General features: G+C 39.6%; 2 non-coding genes across 2 annotated transcripts; one reads left to right on the top strand and one right to left on the bottom strand.

Moving 5' to 3' along the window:
* Positions 1-7224: 7224 nt before the first annotated feature.
* On the bottom strand, positions 7225-7331 carry TRNAL-CAA. Its single transcript has 2 exons — positions 7294-7331; positions 7225-7270 (listed from the first exon to the last, which is right to left on the bottom strand). It is a non-coding gene; the product is annotated as a tRNA-Leu (tRNA).
* Positions 7332-13504: 6173 nt separating this feature from the next.
* On the top strand, positions 13505-13577 carry TRNAK-UUU. The gene has a single exon. It is a non-coding gene; the product is annotated as a tRNA-Lys (tRNA).
* Positions 13578-13588: the final 11 nt, after the last annotated feature.

The raw sequence follows: 13588 nt of genomic DNA, 5'->3' as shown, positions 1-13588 counted from the left end.
GTATTGTAAGTATAGCTGTTACGAGAGCCCACGACTTCTGAATAAGAATTTTTAAGTGCCCCAAAATGGATCAAAGGATAGACAGGTTATACTGATGTTAGTGAGAATACAGTAATAAGGCAGAAGCAGACACAGGCATGTTCATGGGTCATTCCTGGCATCCAAAGAGAAATAGTCACAGGGGGCATTCATAAGGAATGTGATCTGTCACAATGAGAAAAACAATTAAAATATGTTTTAAGCCATAACTATCTTATGTCACTTCTGTCACTTAATTCCTTTGGAAACCAAAATTATATGTAAAAGTAACTGATTCACAGAAGAGGCTGGTGATCCTTTCCTGGGAGAAAAACATAAGTTAAATGGTTGTGAACTCAGCTGAGGAAGTTATATGGTCCTGGCTTCCATACCTGGATGGCAATACAATGTCTGCAGTTGCTGTGGCAGAAAACTGGGAAAAGAACAGAATGCTAGGAATCACTTGAAGAAGAGTAGCACCATGTAGAATTTAGAGGGAAATTGAGAAAGGGCAAATGATGGGTCCTGCAGAAGTTCAGTCAGCATCTCCTCAGTTTGGACAAGGCACAGTTGCCCTGGGCTCTGGAATCTTGGGCTAGTTTCACCACAACATCTTATCACTTGGAGAGAAATTGTTTCTTTTTCCTTAACATGCTTAAAGCATTAGTATATTCTATTTGCAGAATCCCACTTAAAACCTTACCTTCTAACTGGTAACAGTGTTTTGTTTCTAAGAATTTTTACTTCAGAGCAATGTGAATTCATTGAAAATTAAACAGGCTAAAATTATGTATTTGAAAGCTAAGGGGTGAATATGGCTAACTCAGCACCTGGTCACAAGGAAGGAGACTAAAACTGGCTCTGGTCTTGGATGTGAACAAAATCTTTGATGAAGGATCATAAGTGCAGACCCTAATTACTGAAAAATTAACAATAATTCAGAATACCAAGGGAATATAAGATCTGCACAGACTTAAGGACAGTATCAAAAATGTCTAAACAAGTTGTCACTAAAACTTGCTTGACAAAGAAGGAGGGAGGATAGAGAAAGGAGGACATTAATCTTTGAGAACAAGAACTAAAGAGGAGGGAAATGGCTTTGCCTTAAAAAAAGTTTAATAAAAAATTTTTTAAATGACTTTGCCCAATTCCCCATATGGAATAATAGATTGTCACTGACAAAAAAAAAAAAAACCCTATGGAGGTAACCAAAAAGTGGTTATCTTCAGTTCTGTTTTCTGGTCTGTCATCCGTAAACCAAATGGTTAAGACACTACAAAAAAAAAAGAAAGAAAAAATTAGTTGCCTATATAAAGTGAAATGACTATTTTAATTTTCTTTAAAAAAAATTAACAATCTAGACAACAATACTGAATTACAATCATCAAATTTGCTAAGACTATAACTTAATTATTCAAACCACTAAAAAGAAATGGTAATTACTCTAAGCTAAGAATTAGCCTACTACAGTTTCATAGATACTGGCAGAAGACATGAGACTCCTGGATGAGAGACAAAGGACAGTTTATTACTCACCACAACAGTAGTAGCCAGAAAGCATCATTTGTAATGATTCCCCAAGCATCAAATCCCCACAGGGATTACTGGAGGGACATTTTGAAGGCTAGCTCCCAGATATGCCAAAATGTGGTCTTCTTTGTATTTATCTAGTTTGGATGTAGTAGGGCTTTTTGAATGTTCAGATCAATTTCCAATCATTATTTTTTCAAATATTGCTTCTTTTCAATCTTTTCTCTCCTTGCTTTCTTGGCTTTAAGAGTCAATGTGTTATACTTTCTCGACTTCTTGATTGTGTTTTCCTTTTATAACATTTTTATTCTGGATATTTTCATCTTCAGTTCAGTTCAGTCGCTCAGTCATGTCCAACTCTTTGCGACCCCATGGACTGTGGCATGCCAGGCTTCCCTGGCCATCACCAACTCCCAGAGCTTGCTCAAACTCATGTCTATCAAGTCAGTGATGCCACCTAACCATCTTGTCTTCCGTCGTCCCCTTCTCCTCCTGACTTCAATCTTTCCCAGCATCAGGGTCTTTCCCAATGGGTCAGTTCTTTGCATAAGGTGGCCAAACTATTGGAGTTTCAGCTTCAGCATCAGTCTTTCCAATGAATATTCAGGACTGATTTCCTTTAGGATTGACTGGTTTGATCTCCTTGCTGTTCAAGGGACTCTTAAGAGTCCTCTCCAACACCACAGTTCAAAAGCGTCAGTTCTTTGGTGCTCAGCTTTCTTTATAGTCCAACTCTCACATCCATTTTCATCTTACCAGTTTACTAATTTTCTTTTTGCTAATTTGTTTTAAAATGCACCCACTATTCTTAAGTTACTTTTAAAAATTTTGTTTTAAAGTTTCTGTTTCCTTTTCCTATTGTCAGGTTTTTTTTTTTCTTTAATGAGTCAAAAGTTCTTAATTTTGTGTTTCATTTCCTTTGTCTCTATTAATTTCAGCTAATTTTGAATCACTCTATTGGAACTCTATTGTATGGATTCCAGGAGAGTCTATTTCTGCTGTCAGATGTTTCTCTTAGTTAGGGTCCATTTTATCAATGCTTTGGAAATTTGCATCAGAAATGTTTTACCAACAAATAGTGTATTGAATACTTTTCTTTTAAACCTCCCCTTGCCATGGGCCCACTGGTAAAGTAGATCACTTGAAAAAATATGTAGTGGTTTGAAGACTATGCTTATAAGTCAGTATGCTTGCTCCTTGGAAGGAAAGCTATGACACACACAGGGAATTAAATAGCAGAGGCACCACTTTGTTGACAAAGGTCCATCTCATCAAAGCTATGTTTTTCCAGTAGTCATGTACGAAAGTGAGAGCTGGATCATAAAGAAAGCTGAACGCTGAAGAATTGATGCTTTCAAACTGTGGTGCTGGAGAAAACTCTTGAGAGTCCCTTGGACTGCAAGATCTAACCAGTCAATCCTGAAGGAAACCCACCCAGAGGATTCATTGGAAGGACTGATGTTGAAGATGAAACTCCAATACTTTGGCCACAAGATGCAAAGAGCCGACTCATTGGAAAAGACCCTGATGCTAGGAAAGATTGAAGGCAAAAGAAGAAGGGGGCAGCAGTGGATAGTATCACCAACTCAATGGACATGAATTTGAGCAAACTCCCAAAGACAGTGGAGGACAGAGGAGCGTGGTGTGGCAGTCTACAGGGTCACAAAGAGTTGGACACAACTCAAAGACTGAACAACAACAAATGCTTTCCAATAACCATCAAATTTTGAAATGACTTAAAGCTAGCTTGATTTGGTTCAACTTAAAATTTTTAGGTGGGTTAGAAATTACATGGAATTTCTATAAAAATTTTTATCCATATTACATTAAGATATTGTTGAGACAGAAATTATAATTTTTATTGTATGCCCCCTGAAAACTCACTATAACTATAGTAAAAATATTTTTTTAAGCTCAAATATGAGAAGAACACAAAAGAAGTGGAAGATAAGAAACACTAAAACTGAAAAACAGGTAGACAAGTAGTAACAGACTTCACAGAAACAATCTGATTAATACCAAAGTTTCTTTAAAAAGCTCAGGAACTGAGAGCACTATGTACTGGAGGCTAAAGGGAAACCAAAAGCAGATTGTTTAAAATTTGAGAAAGAGTTAGAGCCCTAAATTCTCTGCACTTATACTGAGTGTTTGCTCTTCTACCACCCAGGAAAAAATCCGGAGATTTTTTCTTCTAAGAAAATAAAGAATGGGATTAGACTATTACAGATGAGGATCTGAGTACCTTAATGAGAACAGGAGAGGATCTGTTCTGTATCTGGATGTAAGGGAATGCTAAAGACTGAGCTCTTTTCCCTCACCTAACTCTCAGATCTCTGACAGTTAGGGCTTTATCCTGATGGCAGGACTGGGAAAAAAATACAACTACCATTCAAAAATGAAAGGTAAAAATGCTAAGAATATATGTGAGGCAACTGGTGTAAGTTGGTAGAGTCTAACAACATATAAGCATACTGAGGGCTCTTCTCACCATTACCTCAGACTCTGAGTTATTTTTATAACCTAAAAACCAAAAACCTTGAGAATACTTTCCACTGAAACAGTGGAGCAAATAAATGAACAAAAAATAGATTATGAACAGGTGAGCAAGGGAAGATTCAGATGACAGCTGTGTAGCAGGTCCAGAGAGCAACCAATTCAGATTTAAGCATGTAGAAGTCAACTGGAAAAATATCCTCAAGAACAAATATTTGAGTTGATATATTATCTGATTTGATTGATCTTGTGGAAAGCTCCACTGAAAGGTATTTGGAAGTTAAGGAAGAATTAGCAATTATCAATACATATGAAGGGACTTAGGCACATTAAAAATTTTCTTTTTAAAGCTTGCCTTTTTAGGCAATTATAAGCATCCAGTAAAGAATGAAAACAGAATCATAGCTCACAACAATGCTGTGTATAATACTTTCATAGAAAAATAACATAAACAATAAACACTGAATTAAAAAAAGGTAAAACATAAGTATTTTGGAAGGATAAGAAATAGTGGGTGGTAGTGGCATAAAGCAGTTAATTGTTTAACAGTTGGAAAACAAGTAAATAATGTCTAAATCAATTAATCAATAATAGCAGTTATACATATTATTTAGGAAAATAGAGGTCTCCAAATCCAAGAATGAAACAGTTAAAAATGTTAATTTTGGTGGCATCCAGACAAGATAATTTGAAGAATTAAGGGGCAGAAGACATATATTTCACAATAAACTTTCTAGTAAAAAATGTGTACAGCTAGAGAAAAACCACCAGGGTGAGTGTCGTTCTCCAGGACAAGCAGCAGTAGGGTTATTATTACTTCTGTACCTGAAGAGGCATGAAGAGAGTGTAATAACTTGAACTCAGAAGACAGCCTTGTAGTGAGGGCTGCTTTGAATGAGGTATGGCCTCCGGTCAAGGAATGTAGCTCTTCTGAAGTGACCTGCAGGCAGAAAGACAAGAAGTAAATACCTGCTGCTAGCCCTCCTCAGTTCAGTTCAGTTGCTCAGTTGTGTCTGACTGTTTGCGACCCCATGAATCACAGCATGCCAGGCCTCCCTGTCCATCACCAACTCCCGGAGTTTACCCAAACTCATGTCCATCAAGTCAGTGATGCCATCCAGCCATCTCATCCTCCGTTGTCCCCTTCTCTTCCTGCCCCCAATTCCTCCCAGAATCAGGGTCTTTTCCAGTGAGTCAACTCATTGCATGAGGTGGCCAAAGTATTGGAGTTTCAGCTTCAACATCAGTCCTTCCAATGAACACCCAGGACTGATCTCCTTTAGGATGGACTGGTTGGATCTCCTTGCAGTCCAAGGGACTCTCAAGAGGTCTTCTCCAATACCACAGTTCAAAAGCATCAATTCTTCGGTATTCAGCTTTCTTCACAGTCCAACTCTCACATCCATACATGACCACTGGAAAAACCATAGCTTTGACTAGACAGACCTTGTTGGTAAAGTAATGTCTCTGCTTTTTAATATGTTATCTAGGTAGGTCATAACTTTCCTTCCAAGGAATAAGCGTCTTTTAATTTCATGGCTGCAATCACCATCTGCAGTGATGTTGGAACCCCCCAAAATAAAGTCCCTCACTGTTTCTGTTGTTTCCCCATCTATTTGCCATGAAGTGATGGGACTAGATACCATGATCTTAGTTTTTTGAATGTCGAGCTTTAAGCCAATTTTTTCACTCTCCTCTTTTACTTTCATCAAGAAGCTTTTTAGTTCCTCTTCACTTTATGCCATAATGGTGGTGTCATCTGCATATCTGAGGTTATTGATATTTCTCCTGGCAATCTTGATTCCAGCTTGTGCTTCTTCCAGCCCAGCATTTCTCATGATGTACTCTGCATATAAGTTAGATAAGCAGGGTGACAATATACAGCCTTGATGTACTGCTTTTCCTATTTGGAACCAGTCTGTTGTTCCATGTCCAGTTCTAACTGTTGCTTCCTGATCTGCATAGCCTTCCTAGATCTACCTATCTCCTGTTGGGACTCCAACTGACCTAACCCAAATGGAAACCAGTGAGCATGAAAACCCATTCAGGCCAGTTCCAAGGGCCTATATCAGCACAGAGCAGGGTGAAGAGCATCTCCCCTTGAGCACAAAAAATAGAATTAACAATGAGGAAAACAGCAAACAGTATAGAGGATAGTAGAAAAGAAGGAAAGAACTAAAATTTCAAATAAGTTAGGCAGAAAATGATACATAAAAAGAAAAGCAAAGACAATCCAACACGCGAATTACTAGATTTACAAAAAAAAATCAAAGTAATAAAACAGAACATATATTTAACAAATAATTTAGGATCTGGTAGGTAGAGCCACACTTAGGGGCAAGTTCCTTCCTTCCTTCCCCTCTCTCCCTCATTCCCTTTCTTTATTTTTATAAAAACAACTTGCTTTTAAAAATCAATCCTGGTTAAGAATCACTGTTCTACTTCTCCTCTCCCCCACAACTCTCTTGTCTTATGTCATAGAATATATCTATCATATCCAGCCTCTTCACTTTACAGCAGATACCTTTTGGCTAGCAATGCAACATGTGATGGGAGAAGGTAGGCAAAAAAAGGAAAGAGTAAGACGAAGAAAAAAAGAAAGTCAGGTGAGGACAACAGAGAGGGAGGGACAAGCCTGAGATCTGTGGAAGAATATTCAAAACTTAACCTTCACAGAACAGTTAAAATACTGAGTACAGAAATTTATAACCATCACTTCACATATATGTTAAGACCTGCATTTTAATACTGATATATTACTATTCTTCCATGTAGATTCTCATAAACAGGCAATTTTTATTGAAAAAGAAAAAGAACGAAAAGGAAAGGTGGGAGGGAGGGTAGGCGTGATGAGAGGCAGACATCTAAACAGCACTGGTCTAAGAAGGGTGACTGAAGGCAGGAGGAGAAGGGGACAACAGAGGACGAGATGGTTGGATGGCATCACCGACTTGATGGACATGAGTTTACGAGCAAGCTTCGGGAGCTGGTGATGGACCGGGAAACCCGGCGTGCTGCAGTCCATGGAGTCGCAAAGAGTCGGACCCGACTGAGCGACTGAACTGAACTGAAGAAAGGGTAAGATATCAGTGGTAATGGGTAAGATTTGGCAATACAGCCTAAGAAGGTGGCTATTTACTGACAGAAATTGCAGAATTTGAGCATAAGAACAAAAGAACACCATGTCAGAAGTGGGATTCGAACCCACGCCTCCAACCGGAGACCAGAAACCCCAACTAGGGGAAGTAGGAACTTGAGTCTGGCGCCTTAGACCACTCGGCCATCCTGACATGTTCGTCGCTGTATGACGTATAACATGCCGCTGTGGTTAACAACCAATGTGATTACTATTACATCTAGAGTGTATAGGGTGAAACGCAAGCTCTGAAAACGATTGCAAAAGGAAAGAGGCAAAAAAGCCAAGTTTTGGTGGATGGATGCTGGAGGCTGTTGCAATGGCACAAAATCAGCTGGAGAGCCCAGTCAGGGGATACTGAGAAGCAGCACCCCCGCACGCTCTTTTAAGCTCCCGCACCGCGCTGCCGGCCTCCCAATGGCCCAACAGTCCCCTTAGTGTGGGAGTTCCGTAAATCAAAGAAAAGGGGTCTGTGCATTGCAGGCAGATTCGTTACCAACTAAGGTACCAGGGAAGCCCAGCACCGAATTAGCGCTGGTTTCGAAGACTGCTTAAGTCTGCTTCCCGCAGTGTTCAGGCTTTTTCATTCCCACGATAAATTAAAAAGTAGCATAGGGAAGGAGAGAGTCAGTGAGAAGGGCTAGAACTCCCCTTCAGTAAACCTGTTTAAACATCAGAACCGTCCGTCGAGGAGTACAGGCGGGCATTTCTCCCCATAATCTCTTTTTTTCTTCAGTAGCGTCTTTCTCCCTCCTCTTTTCTCCCATTAATCTCTTCCCAATGGCCTAGGAAAAGGGGATGCGATATAGGACACAGGATAATAGGTGTAGGAGTTTAAATGCTTGAGGGCAGTTACCAAGTAACAAATAGTTTCTCTTTGTCTCTCTTTCCACCCTCGCCCCAGCCTCCAGTCCCTGTGGTAAAGGTAACAGGTTTTTAATATACCGTTTATTTTCCACTTTGAGTCAAGCTAGTTCATATTGTCCTTGCTTCCATTTTCTATGATTAGGATTCCCAGTAGTGCAGACACCGAGTGTAAATCAGTTATTGCAGGCTACTTCGTGTATGGACAATGGTAGAAGGGGAGTTGGTTGTACTTGTGTTGTTGTTGTACTTGTCTGTAACTTTTGTCTAATTAAGAACCTAAAATATTATTTACTGCTTTCTTGACCTCCACTTCCCAAGAATGTGAACTTTTACTTTCTTATGAAAAAAAAGCAATTCTATTTATTCACTTATTTATTTAACAATATTTATTTAATGGATGCTCAGATTCTGTGGTTGGGTCTGAGTAGGGGGAGGTGACAATACATGAAGTTAGTGAGTGCCAAAACATACTCCTAAAGTTGGTTTTGCTAACTGTTGCAGCAAGAGAGAATGCACATCAAGAGAACAGTGGAGTGTCTCAGTAAGAGTGTTAGAAAGAAGTGATTATAAGAAGTGGACTTTGTAACCTTTTTTCAGCTCAGTTCAGCCACTCAGTCATGTCTGACTCTTTGTGACCCCATGGATTGCAGCATGTCAGGCTTCCCTGTCCATCACCAACTCCGGGAGCTTGCTCAAACTCATGTCTATTGAATTGGTGATGCCATCCAGTCATCTCATCCTCTGTCATCATCTTCTCCTCCTACCTTCAATCTTTCTCAGCATCAGAGTCTTTTCTAATGAGTTAGTTCTTCACATCAGGTAGCCAAAATATTGAGGCTTCAGCTTTAGCATTAGTTCTTCCAATGAATATTCAGGATTGATTTCCCTTAGAATTGACTGGTTTGATCTTTCAGTCCAAGGAACTCTCAAGAGTCTTCTCCAACACTACAGTTCAAAAGCATTAATTCTTCGGTGCTCAACTTTCTTTATAGTCCAACTCTCACACCCATACATGACTACTGGAAAAACCATAGCTTTGACCAGACAGACCTTTGTTGGCAAAGTAATGTCTCTGCTTTTAAAAATATTGTCTAGGTTGGTCACAGTTTTTCTTCCAAGCAGCAAGCATCTTTTAATTTCATGGCTGCAGTCACCATCTGCAGTGATTTTGGAGCCCACGAAAAGAAGGTTTCCATTGTTTCCCTACCTATTTGCCATGAAGTGATGGGACCAGATGCCATGATTGTAGATCGTTGAATGTTGAGTTTTAAGTCAGCGTTTTCAGTCTCCTCTTTCACTTTCATCAAGAGGCTCCTCAGTTCCTCTTCGATTTCTGCCATAAGGGTGGTGTCATCTGCATATCTGAGATTATTGATATTTTTCCCGGCAGTCTTGATTCCAGCCTGTGCTTCATCCAACCTGGCATTTTGCATGATGTATTCTGCATATAAGTTAAATAAGCAGGGTGACAATATACAACCTTGATTGTACTTCTTTTCCAATTTAGAACCAGTCTGATGTTCCATGTCCAGTTCTAAGTGTTGCTTCTTGACCTGCATGTAAGATTTCTCAGGAGGCAGTAAGATTGTCTGGTATTCCTATCTCTTTAAGAATTTTCCACAGTTTGTTGTGATCTTTTTTTAGGTGACCACTTTTGTTAGGTGATTTGGGGGCAGTTTTAAGACAGTATGGCTTTGCATTGGTTTATATACTGTCAGGAGGTAGGGGGTAATTCTGTGGTTGGACATCTTAATCTTACCTAAAGGTAGGGCAAACTAAAAATAGAGCTGAAATTAGTAAAGAAACCATAGTCATTTGTATGATGTGGGAGAGGGAAATGTTTGGTACTCTCTGGCTTGGACAATGTTCTTGTGTTTATGTTCAGACATGATCATAGAGTTATCCTGTTTCTGTCTTAATCTATTAGAGAAGTCTTGTCTGATATTGATGTTCTGGAAAATTGTTTATATTCAACAAGAAAACATTAAGACATAGCTGTAAATGCCAGCTCAGTTCCTGGATGTCCAGGGTTGCTTTTCTCTGTCTCATAATATATACATCCAGAGAGCTAGATGGTGGTAAAAGCCATAAAGAAACAGTAAGCAAAGAAGAGATATGGGATGTAAGGGAGATTTCAACAATGAATGGGAGGGACTAGAGATCTCTTCAAGAAAATTAGAGATACCAAGGGAACATTTCATACAAAGATGGGCACAATAAAGGAGAGAAATGGTATGGACCTAATAGAAGCAGAAGATATTAAGAAGAGGTGGCAAGAATACACAGAAGAGCTATACAAAAAAAAGATCTTCAGGGTCCAGATAATCACAATGGTGTGATCACTCATCTAGAGCCAGATATCCTGGAATGTGAAGTCAAGTGGGCCTTAGGAAGCATCACTACAAACAAAGCTAGTGGAGGTGATGGAATTCCAGTTGAGCTATTTCAAATCCTAAAAGATGATGCTGTTAAAGTGCTGCACTCAATATGCCAGCAAATCTGGAAAACTCAGCAGGGGCCACAGGACTGGAAAAGGTCAGTTTTCATTCCAATCCCAAAGAAAGGCAATGCTAAAGAATGTTCAAACTACTGCACAATTGCACTCATCTCACACGCTAGCAAAGTAAAGCTCAAAATTCTCCAAGCCAGACTTCAGTGGTACATGAACCATGAACTTCCAGATGTTCAAGCTGGATTTAGAAAAGGCAGAGGAACCAGAGATCAAATTGCCAACATCTGTTGGATCATCAAAAAAACAAGAGAGTTAAAAAAAAAAAACTCTACTTTTGCTTTATTGACTATGCCAAAGCCTTTGACTGTGTGGATCACAACAAACTGTGGAAAATTCTGAAAGAGATGGGAATACCAGACCACCTGACCTGCCTCCTGAGAAATCTGTATGCAGGTCAAGGAGCAACAGAACTGGACAAGGAACAACAGACTGGTTCCAAATTGGAAAAGGAGTACGTCAAGGCTGTATATTGTCACCCTGCTTATTTAACTTATATGCAGAGTACATCATGAGAAACTGGGCTGGATGAAGCACAAGCTGGAATCAAGATTGCAGGAAGAAATATCAATAACCTCAGATATGCAGATGACACTACACTTATTGCAGAAAGCGAACAGGAACTGAGGAGCCTCTTGATGAAAGTGAAAGAGGAGAGTGAAAAGTTGGCTTAAAACTTAGCATTCAGAAAACTAAGATCATGGCATCTGGTCCCATCACTTCATGGTGAATAGATGGGGAAACAGTGGCAGACTTTATTTTGGGGGGCTCCAAAATCACTGCAGATGGTGACTGAAGCCATGAAATTAAAAGACACTTACTCCTTGGAAGAAAAGTTATGACCAACCTAGACAGCAGAGACATTAAAAAGCAGATACATTAGTTTGCCAACAAAGGTCTGTCTAGTCAAGACTATGGTTTTCCCAGTAGTCATGTATGGATGTGAGAGTTGGACTATAAAGAAAGCTGAGTGCCAAAGAATTGATGCTTTTGAACTGTGGTGTTGGAGAAGACTCTTGAGAGTCCCTTGGACTGCAAGGAGATCCAACCAGTCCATCCTAAAGGAAATCAGTTCTGAATATTCATTGGAAAGACTGATGCTGAAGCTGGAATTCCAATACTTTGGCCACCTGATGCAAATAACTAACTCATTTGGAGACACCCTGATCCTGGGAAAGATTGAAGGTGGAGGAGAAGGGGACAACAGAGGATGAGATGGTTGGATGGCATCACCGACTCAATGGACATGAGTTTGAGTAAGCTCCAGGAGTTAGTGATGGACAGGGAGGCCTGGCATACTGCAGTCTCTGGGGTCGCAAAGAGTCAGACATGACTGATTGATTGAACTGACTGAAATACTGTTATTATTGAAGGTTTGGGTGGCATTTGAACAAAGACCTGGAAGAATAAAATGATTGAGTCATGTGAATATCTGGGGTAGATATTTCCAGGCAGAGGGAATAGCAAGGGCAAAGTTTACAAAATAGGATAAAGCCAGATGTTTTTGAATAAAGGCAAAGAAACCTATAAAGCTGCAGAGAAATTGTGCAACATATAATCTCCTTACTTAACCTGTCTCCAGTTCAGTTCAGTTGCTCAGTCGTGTCCGACTCTATGCGACTGCATGCGCTGCAGCACGCCAGGCATCCCTGTCCATCACCAACTCCCAGAGCTTATTCAAACTCATGTCTCCATCCTTTCCCAAATCAAAAATATCATCCCTTCCCACCCATTCCTTCATCCCTAGGCCTCATCCAAGCTCTCATCCTATCTTTTTTTCCACCTCTGATTTTTATCTTATCAATGACCTTGAGAGTCAGAAAAAGTACCTAAAAGCTCAGAGGTAGAATAAGGATGTTTATTTTAAACATATCTTGGACATCAGGGGAAAAAATACTGCAGGAGGGATGGTTTGTTTTTTAGGTCAAGTCAAAATGACCTCTGATCCACATTTAGTAATATCTAAATATTTTCTCCAGGTATATATCTGTTACATATTTAACTTCTGAAGTTCTCTGTGTAACTTATACAATAAAATGGCATTTGCACATGATTTCATAATAGTTAGTATTACGGGTAATATATGAATCAGTATTTTCTTCATGTTTGGTCAGGATTGCACTTGGCTTCACATACAGAAAAAACAGTAAATAATACCTTAAATAATTTAAGGATTATTGACTCAAAAATTCATAGTCCTGAATGTGGCAGTCCTCATGGAACCAAGTGCTTTCTATCTTCCTTTTCTGCACCTGTGCTTTGGGATTTTGCTCCTGTGATCTCTCTACAGGTGCTCAAAAACTGTCTCATGAACCAATAAACACTGAATGAACCAGGAGTACTATTTCCTTAACTGTCAAGCCATTCCTGTCTTTGTAGGAGTTGGGCTGCTAGATACAATGTGGAGGAAAAAATTAGAGGAAGCCTTGGATTTCTTCCCAGACATTTCATTTCTGAAACTGAGGGGGGAAACACCGAAGGGTACAACCAGATTTGATGCCTCTGCATTATGTCAAGGTTAGAAAACTCATCTTCTTTGCCCATCTCTTCATTCTTTGGAAGATTCTTCTCAGTTACTTTAGCTGTTCCTTACAAAAAAAAAAAAAAAATCTCTTCCAGGTTCCCTCACAGGTTGGTGAGGGAGCCTTGTGCATCTTCTTTTTAAACTTATCTGAGAAGTAAATACGATTTCCTTCAACTGAGATTGGTGAATCCTCTTCGGCAGTAATTGACTCTAGGAATAATCTTCATTTTCCCAACAATTAAAAATCTACTTAAAGAATGTACAGTGCAGAGGTCTGTTTGGTGAGTAAATGACTTAAGTGGTCGAGCCATACTTTTGAAAGACCCGGGTTGTTTCCAAAATTATGTATTATTCCAGTTCTTCCTGGAGATCAAAATTGCTAATGAGATTTAGTTATTTACAGGACAACTCAACCCCCAAAACCAGGGCCTGGATAGCTCAGTCGGTAGAGCATCAGACTTTTAATCTGAGGGTCCAGGGTTCAAGTCCCTGTTCAGGCGCTAAGGAAACA

The sequence above is a fragment of the Cervus canadensis genome, chromosome 28, assembly GCF_019320065.1.
Source record: "Cervus canadensis isolate Bull #8, Minnesota chromosome 28, ASM1932006v1, whole genome shotgun sequence".
Taxonomy (NCBI): domain Eukaryota; kingdom Metazoa; phylum Chordata; class Mammalia; order Artiodactyla; family Cervidae; genus Cervus; species Cervus canadensis.
Note: the sequence above shows the minus strand (reverse complement) of the source record. Positions and strands in the feature narration are given on the sequence as shown.